The sequence below is a fragment of the Chenopodium album genome, chromosome 18 (genome assembly GCF_948465745.1).
Source record: "Chenopodium album chromosome 18, dcCheAlbu1.1, whole genome shotgun sequence".
NCBI classification, from domain to species: domain Eukaryota; kingdom Viridiplantae; phylum Streptophyta; class Magnoliopsida; order Caryophyllales; family Amaranthaceae; genus Chenopodium; species Chenopodium album.
In genome coordinates this window covers 27,750,610-27,757,090 of record NC_137851.1, presented here as the reverse complement: position 1 = coordinate 27,757,090, position 6,481 = coordinate 27,750,610, and the positions used below count along the sequence as shown (strand labels likewise).

The window sequence follows — 6,481 nt, the reverse complement described above, 5'->3', positions numbered from 1 at the left end:
GCGGGTAGGAATTACCTGCCGTGAGATGAGGTTGAGCATCCTTTGCTTTTGCTTTTGCTCTTGGGCGGTGATGACCACCCTCTCCCACCCCGGAATTTGCAACTCCGGGTCAATACTAGGTGCTTGTTGCCTCGATCCTTCACCCCTTTGCATTCTAGACCTTTTTGATGCCATTTTCTTTGTGAATTGGTAGGAATTGAAGCTTTCTCTCTCTTAGGGTTTGAGTGGGAATTGAGAGAAAGTGATGAAAACTTAGTGTAGATTGTAGAGGGAGATGAGAGGAGTTGGAAAATGTAAGAATTTTTGAGTTTGGATGGAAGAATTGGAGAAGAAGTAGGATTGAAGTATAAGTTGAAGGTTTGAAAATGGAGGTTTTAGAGAGAGAAAGTGAGATGAAGAAGATGAAATAAGGAGAAAGTGAGGAAAGAAAGAATAGGAAAGAAAATAAAGGGAACCGTGACTGATGGCGCGCCCGATCGGGCAAGCTCCGCCTGATCGGGCGCGAACACGAACTTAATTTTCGCCAAATTTCTCGCCCAATCGGGCGAGCTTCGCCCGACATTTCTTTTCCTTCACTCGATTATCCACAAAAATGCGCCCGATCGGGCAAGCTTCGCCCGATCGGGCGAAATTATCCCCGAAAACAACTATGCTTGCGCGCCCGATCGGGCAGATTCGCCCGATCGGGCGAATTTTGCTCGATTTCTCAGCTTCACTTGCGCGCCCGATCGGGCGAGCCTTGCCCGATCGGGCCCGTACCAAGCCCTGGAGTTCATGCTTTCTCCGATTTCTTTTCTTCTTCAAATTTTTCTAAGTCTTTTTACCTGTCAAATTCATACATGTACAACAACACTTATAAAATATCACTCTCCTCAGCTCTCTAATAAAAATAAAAATAAGAGAAAAGGAAACTAGTCTAGAAAGCAAGAAATACGGGTTGCCTCCCGCAAAGCGCTGGTTTATCTAGGTCCCGCACGACCCTCTTACCACCTTTGAGCTCATTTTGGAAGTGGAGTTAGGAGAGTCTCCTCCACATCTCTAATGGTAGCACCTTCGTGATACACCTTCAACCTTTGGCCGTTAACCTTGAACTCTTCGCCTTTATCATTCACCAACTCCACCGAACCAAACTTGTTCACCTTTGTGACAGTGAAGGGACCGGACCATCTAGACTTCAACTTTCCTGGAAAAATCTTTAATCTAGAGTTAAAGAGAAGAACCTTATCACCCGGTGCAAACTCTTTTGGTAGGATCCTCTTGTCATGCCACTTCTTGGTCTTCTCCTTGTAGATCCGTGCACTATCATATGCTGCCAATCTAAACTTATCCAACTCATTGAGTTGGAGAAGTCTCTTCTTACCCGCGGCCTTAGAATCCATATTAAGCTCTTTGATTGCCCAAAAAGCTTTGTACTCCAACTCTACGGGAAGATGACATGCCTTACCATAAACTAATCTATAAGGTGAAGTACCAATCGGTGTCTTAAATGCTGTTCGGTATGCCCAAAGTGTGTCATCAAGCTTCAAACTCCAATCCTTCCTAGACTTGGCTACAACCTTTTCTAAGATCGCCTTGATTTCCCTATTAGAGACCTCAACTTGACCACTAGTTTGGGGATGGTAACTAAGCCCGGTTCTATGATACACACCATACTTCCTAAGTAGGTTATCCAATTGTCTTTCATGGAAGTGGGTACCCCCATCACTAATAATAGCCCGTGGAACACCAAACCTGGGAAATATGATCTTTTTAAATAGCTTGATGACTACCTTAGAATCGTTTGTTGGTGAGGGTATGGCTTCTACCCACTTGGACACATAATCTACGGCTACAAGTATGTAACAATTCCCATTGGAAGATGGGAACGGCCCCATATAATCGATACCCCAAACATCAAATATTTCCACTTCAAGAATCCCAGTTTGGGGCCTCTCATGCCTCCGCAAAATGTTGCCAGTCCTCTGGCAAGAGTCACAAGCCTGCACAAAAGTGTTATCATCTTTAAACATGGTCGGCCAAAAGAAGCCTGACTCATTAATCTTAGCCACCGTTTTAGTGGGGCTGTGATGTCCACCATAGGGTGAAGTGTGACAACTTGTAAGAACGCCGTGAACCTCCCATTCGGGAACACACCTGCAAAATAATCCATCTGCACACTCACGAAACAAAAAAGGATCATCCCAAAAATAATGTTTAACATCAGAAAGGAATTTCTTTTTCTGTTGGTAGGACAAGTCAGGAGGTAGAGTACCACCCACTAAATAATTAGCAAAGTCCGCATACCAAGGGTGATGCTCTACTACTGCATACAAGTTGTCATCAGGGAATGAATCATCTATAGGAAGAGAATCCTTACCCTCATCATACCTGATTCGTGACAAGTGGTCTACCACTACGTTCTCTGCTCCCTATTTATCTTTATCTCAATATTGAAATCTTGGAGCAAAAGAACCCATCGGAGTAGCCTTGGCTTGGATTCCGCCTTAGCTATTAGGTATTTCAAAGCTGCATGGTCAGTAAAAACAATGACTTTAGAACCAACAAGATATGATCTAAATTTTTCTAAAGCATATATAACAGCAAGAAACTCCTTTTCCTTGGTGGCATAATTGACTTGGGCCGCATCCAAAGTTTTGCTTGCATAATAAATAGCATGCAAAACCTTGTCCTTCCTTTGTCCAAGCACGGCTCCTAGAGCGAAGTCACTTGCATCACACATGATTTCGAATGGAAGATTCCAATCGGGTGCACATATGATGGGTGCCGATATCAAAGCCTGCTTAATCCTGTCAAAAGCCGCAAGACACTCGTCAGTAAAAACAAAAGGGGCATCCTTAAGAAAAAGCTGAGTTAGTGGTTTAGCAATTTTAGAAAAATCTTTGATAAAACGGCGATAAAACCCCGCATGACCCAAGAAACTCCTAACTCCCTTAACATTAACTGGGGGAGGTAATTGCTCAATCACTGAAATCTTAGCTTTGTCTACCTGGATGCCCTTATCAGATACAATGTGACCAAGGACTACTCCCTCTGTCACCATAAAGTGACACTTAACCCAATTTAAAACCAAGTTGCATTCTTCACATCTTTTCAAGATTTTAGCAAGGTTAATTAAGCATGTATCAAATGAAGAACCATAAACACTAAAATCATCCATAAAGACTTCCATGATAGACTCTATGAACTCAGAAAATATGCTCATCATGCAACGTTGAAAAGTAGCAGGTGCATTACATAAACCAAAAGGCATTCTACGATATGCAAAAGTGCCATAAGGGCATGTTGTAGTCTTTTCCTGATCGTCAGGGTGGATCGGGATTTTGAAAAATCCCGAATACCCATCCAAATAGCAAAAGAACTTATGATTCGCTAACCTCTCAAGCATTTGATCAATAAAGGGGAGAGGGAAGTGGTCCTTTTTAGTGGCGATATTTAATCTACGATAATCAATACACATACGCCACCCTGTAACAGTTCTAGTGGGAATTAATTCATTTTTATCATTTTTTATAACAGTCATCCCACCCTTCTTAGGAACCACCTGAACAGGACTTACCCATTTAGAGTCAGAAATAGGATAGATAATACCTGCATCAAGTAATTTCATAACCTCTTTCTTGACTACCTCTTGCATATTGGGATTCAACCTCCTCTGGGGTTGAATGCAGGGCTTGTAGTTGTCCTCTAAGTGTATCCTGTGCATACAAAAATCTGGGCTTATACCCTTGAGATCATCAATACTGTACCCTATTGCACTTTTGTGGGTTCTGAGGACCTCTAGAAGTTGGGAAGTTTGTGGGTCATCAAGTGCAGTACTAATGATCACAGGGTACAATTCCTGCTCATCAAGAAAAACATATTTTAAATGAGAAGGGAGAGGTTTTAGTTCAGGTTTCTTCACCTCTGCAGGTTTTGATTCCTGAACCAAATTTACTACCTCCACACAATCATTAGCATCAAATTCCTTGGTGGCAAGAGCTCTTTCTATGTCATCCACCTCCTTGCTCCATATGCTCATGTCACCTGCAGACAAATTTCCACAAAGAATTTCCTCCAAGGGGTCCCTTGTAAGAACCTGTTGTAAGCTTTCCTCACAAATATCATCCATTACATCAAGCACATCAATTAAATAACAATTTTCTTCAAGCATAGGACCTTTTAAAACTTTCCCTAAGTTAAAAGTGATATTATCATCGCCAACAGAAAGGGTTAGTTTACCGTTTTTGACATCAATAATTGCTCCTGCAGTATGGAGAAAAGGTCTACCTAATATAATGGGAATTTGTGTATCCTCAGCCATGTCCAAAACAACAAAATCAACAGGGATAAAAAATTTACCAACTCTAACAGGTACATCCTCTAAAATACCTAAGGGGTATTTAACAGAATGATCTGCCATTTGCAAAGTTATATTAGTAACTTTTAAATCACCCATATTCAATTCAGAACATACAGACGATGGCATCACACTAACAGAAGCACCTAGAACACATAATGCTTTATCAATGAAGACATTTCCAATATGACAAGGGATAGAAAAACTACAGGGATCCTTTAATTTAGGAGGGGATTTATTTTGTAAAAGTGCTCTACATTCCTCAGTGAATGCTACAGTTTCTACTTCATTAAAGGCCCTTTTCCTAGTCAAAATATCTTTCATGAATTTAGCATATGCAGGAACCTGAGTAATAAGTTCTGTGAAAGGAACTGTTACCTGCAAATTTTTTACTACCTCCAAAAACTTACCAAACTGCTTATCCAACTTAGTCTTCAAGTGACGTTTGGGGAATGGTAGCTTGATAACTGGTGGTGCTCCCCTACTCTTCTCCTGGGGTGCATCCTTCCCTGAGGTTGTACCCTGCAATGAATCATCAGAAATATTAGTATTAACAATTTTACCTTGGAGCCCTGCAGGGGCATTTGGTACAACGGAATCAAAATTAGCAATATTAATTAAATCAGGTTCATCCTCTTTGGACATTTGGGGCCCATCGTAGTGTGAACCACTCCTTAGGGTAATTGCATTCGCATGTTCCGTAGGTAGAATTCCCTGCGCTGGTAGGGCTCCCTGCTGGCGAGATTGAAGGGTAGAGGACAATTGGGCAATTTGGGTGTCGATGACTTTATTATGGGCTATAATAGAGTCAACTTGTTGGTCTCTACTCTCCATATGCTTTTGCATACTGGTCAGCATTGCTCTAATTTCTGACAAAGCAGGGTCAGAAGATGTAGTAGGGGTTTGTGCTGGGGCTTTCTGGTTAGCATGAGGGTGGTAATATTTCTGCTGTGGAGGGGGTGCTTGTTGTGGTTGTTATGGAGGTGGAGGATTTTGAACATTGGTGCTACGGTAAGATAGGTAGGGATGGTTCCGGTAGCCAGGATTGTAGGTGTTGGAGTATGGGTTATTTTGCTTGTAAGTTTGGAAAGCATTAACTTGCTCCATTGAACTCCTGCAATCTTGTTCATAATGACCTACACTTCCACAATTCTCACAGAAAGCATCGTTAGCATTGTTAGTAACAGCAGAAACATTAGCAACAGAATTAGGAATAGTAGTACTAAGATTATCTAATTTCTGGCAAATAGATGTAAGCTGGGCTTGCATAAGGGTTACTGAATCAACATGGTGCTTGCCCTTATTTGCATAACCTCTAGTATTCCCATATTGGGAATTGTCTATTGCCATATCTTCGATAACCTGACCTGCATCATCAACATTAAGATTCATAAATCTACCGCTAGCTGCGGAGTTTAAAATTGTCCTTGATGCATTCCCTAATCCATTGTAGAAAGCTTGAATTAACTGCCACTTTGCCAAGTTATGGTGGGGACACTCCATCTGCAGATCCTTGAATCTTTCCCAAGCCTCATATAATGCTTCATCTGGCTCCTGGGCAAAGCTTTGAATGGCGCTTCTCAGTAAAGCTGTTTTCTCTGCAGGGTAATATTTATTATAAAAATTCAAAGCAAGTGTCTCCCAGTTAGTAATACCAAGTGCAGCTCTATTCAAACCATTAAACCACAATTTAGCTTTTCCACATAAAGAAAAGGGAAAAAGAATATCCCTGATTTGGTCCTGCGTTACCCCATTTTACCTAATAGTGTTGCAGTATTGACAGAAATCCGCAATGTGAAGATTAGGATCTTCACCCTTAGCTCCACTGAACTGCTTTCTTTCTATCATCGTTATAAACTGGGGCTTTATCTCAAACTGGACTCCCTCGAGATCAGGTGTAGGAGAAAGATGTGGAAAATCCGTCAGGGACGGCTGCGAATAATCACTGAGCTTGCGAGGTGGAGGTGGTGGTGGTGTACCCATCTCTAGTTCTGAATCAGAAGAGTGCTCCGAATCACTAGAATTAGGTAATGGATTTCTAGGAATATCGTTACTCCCAGAACCTGCCAGAATCTGCCTATAAAAATTCTTCTGTCTATGAAAAGAGCGCTTGATCTCAGGATCGAATGGAATGTAACCTGATCT

General features: G+C 41.6%; 1 non-coding gene across 1 annotated transcript; it reads left to right on the top strand.

Annotated features, from left to right (window-relative positions):
- Positions 1-5,816: 5,816 nt before the first annotated feature.
- On the top strand, positions 5,817-5,923 carry LOC145593327 (small nucleolar RNA R71). Its single transcript, XR_014102674.1, has one exon. It is a non-coding gene; the product is annotated as a small nucleolar RNA R71 (small nucleolar RNA).
- The last annotated feature ends 558 nt before the right edge of the window (positions 5,924-6,481 follow it).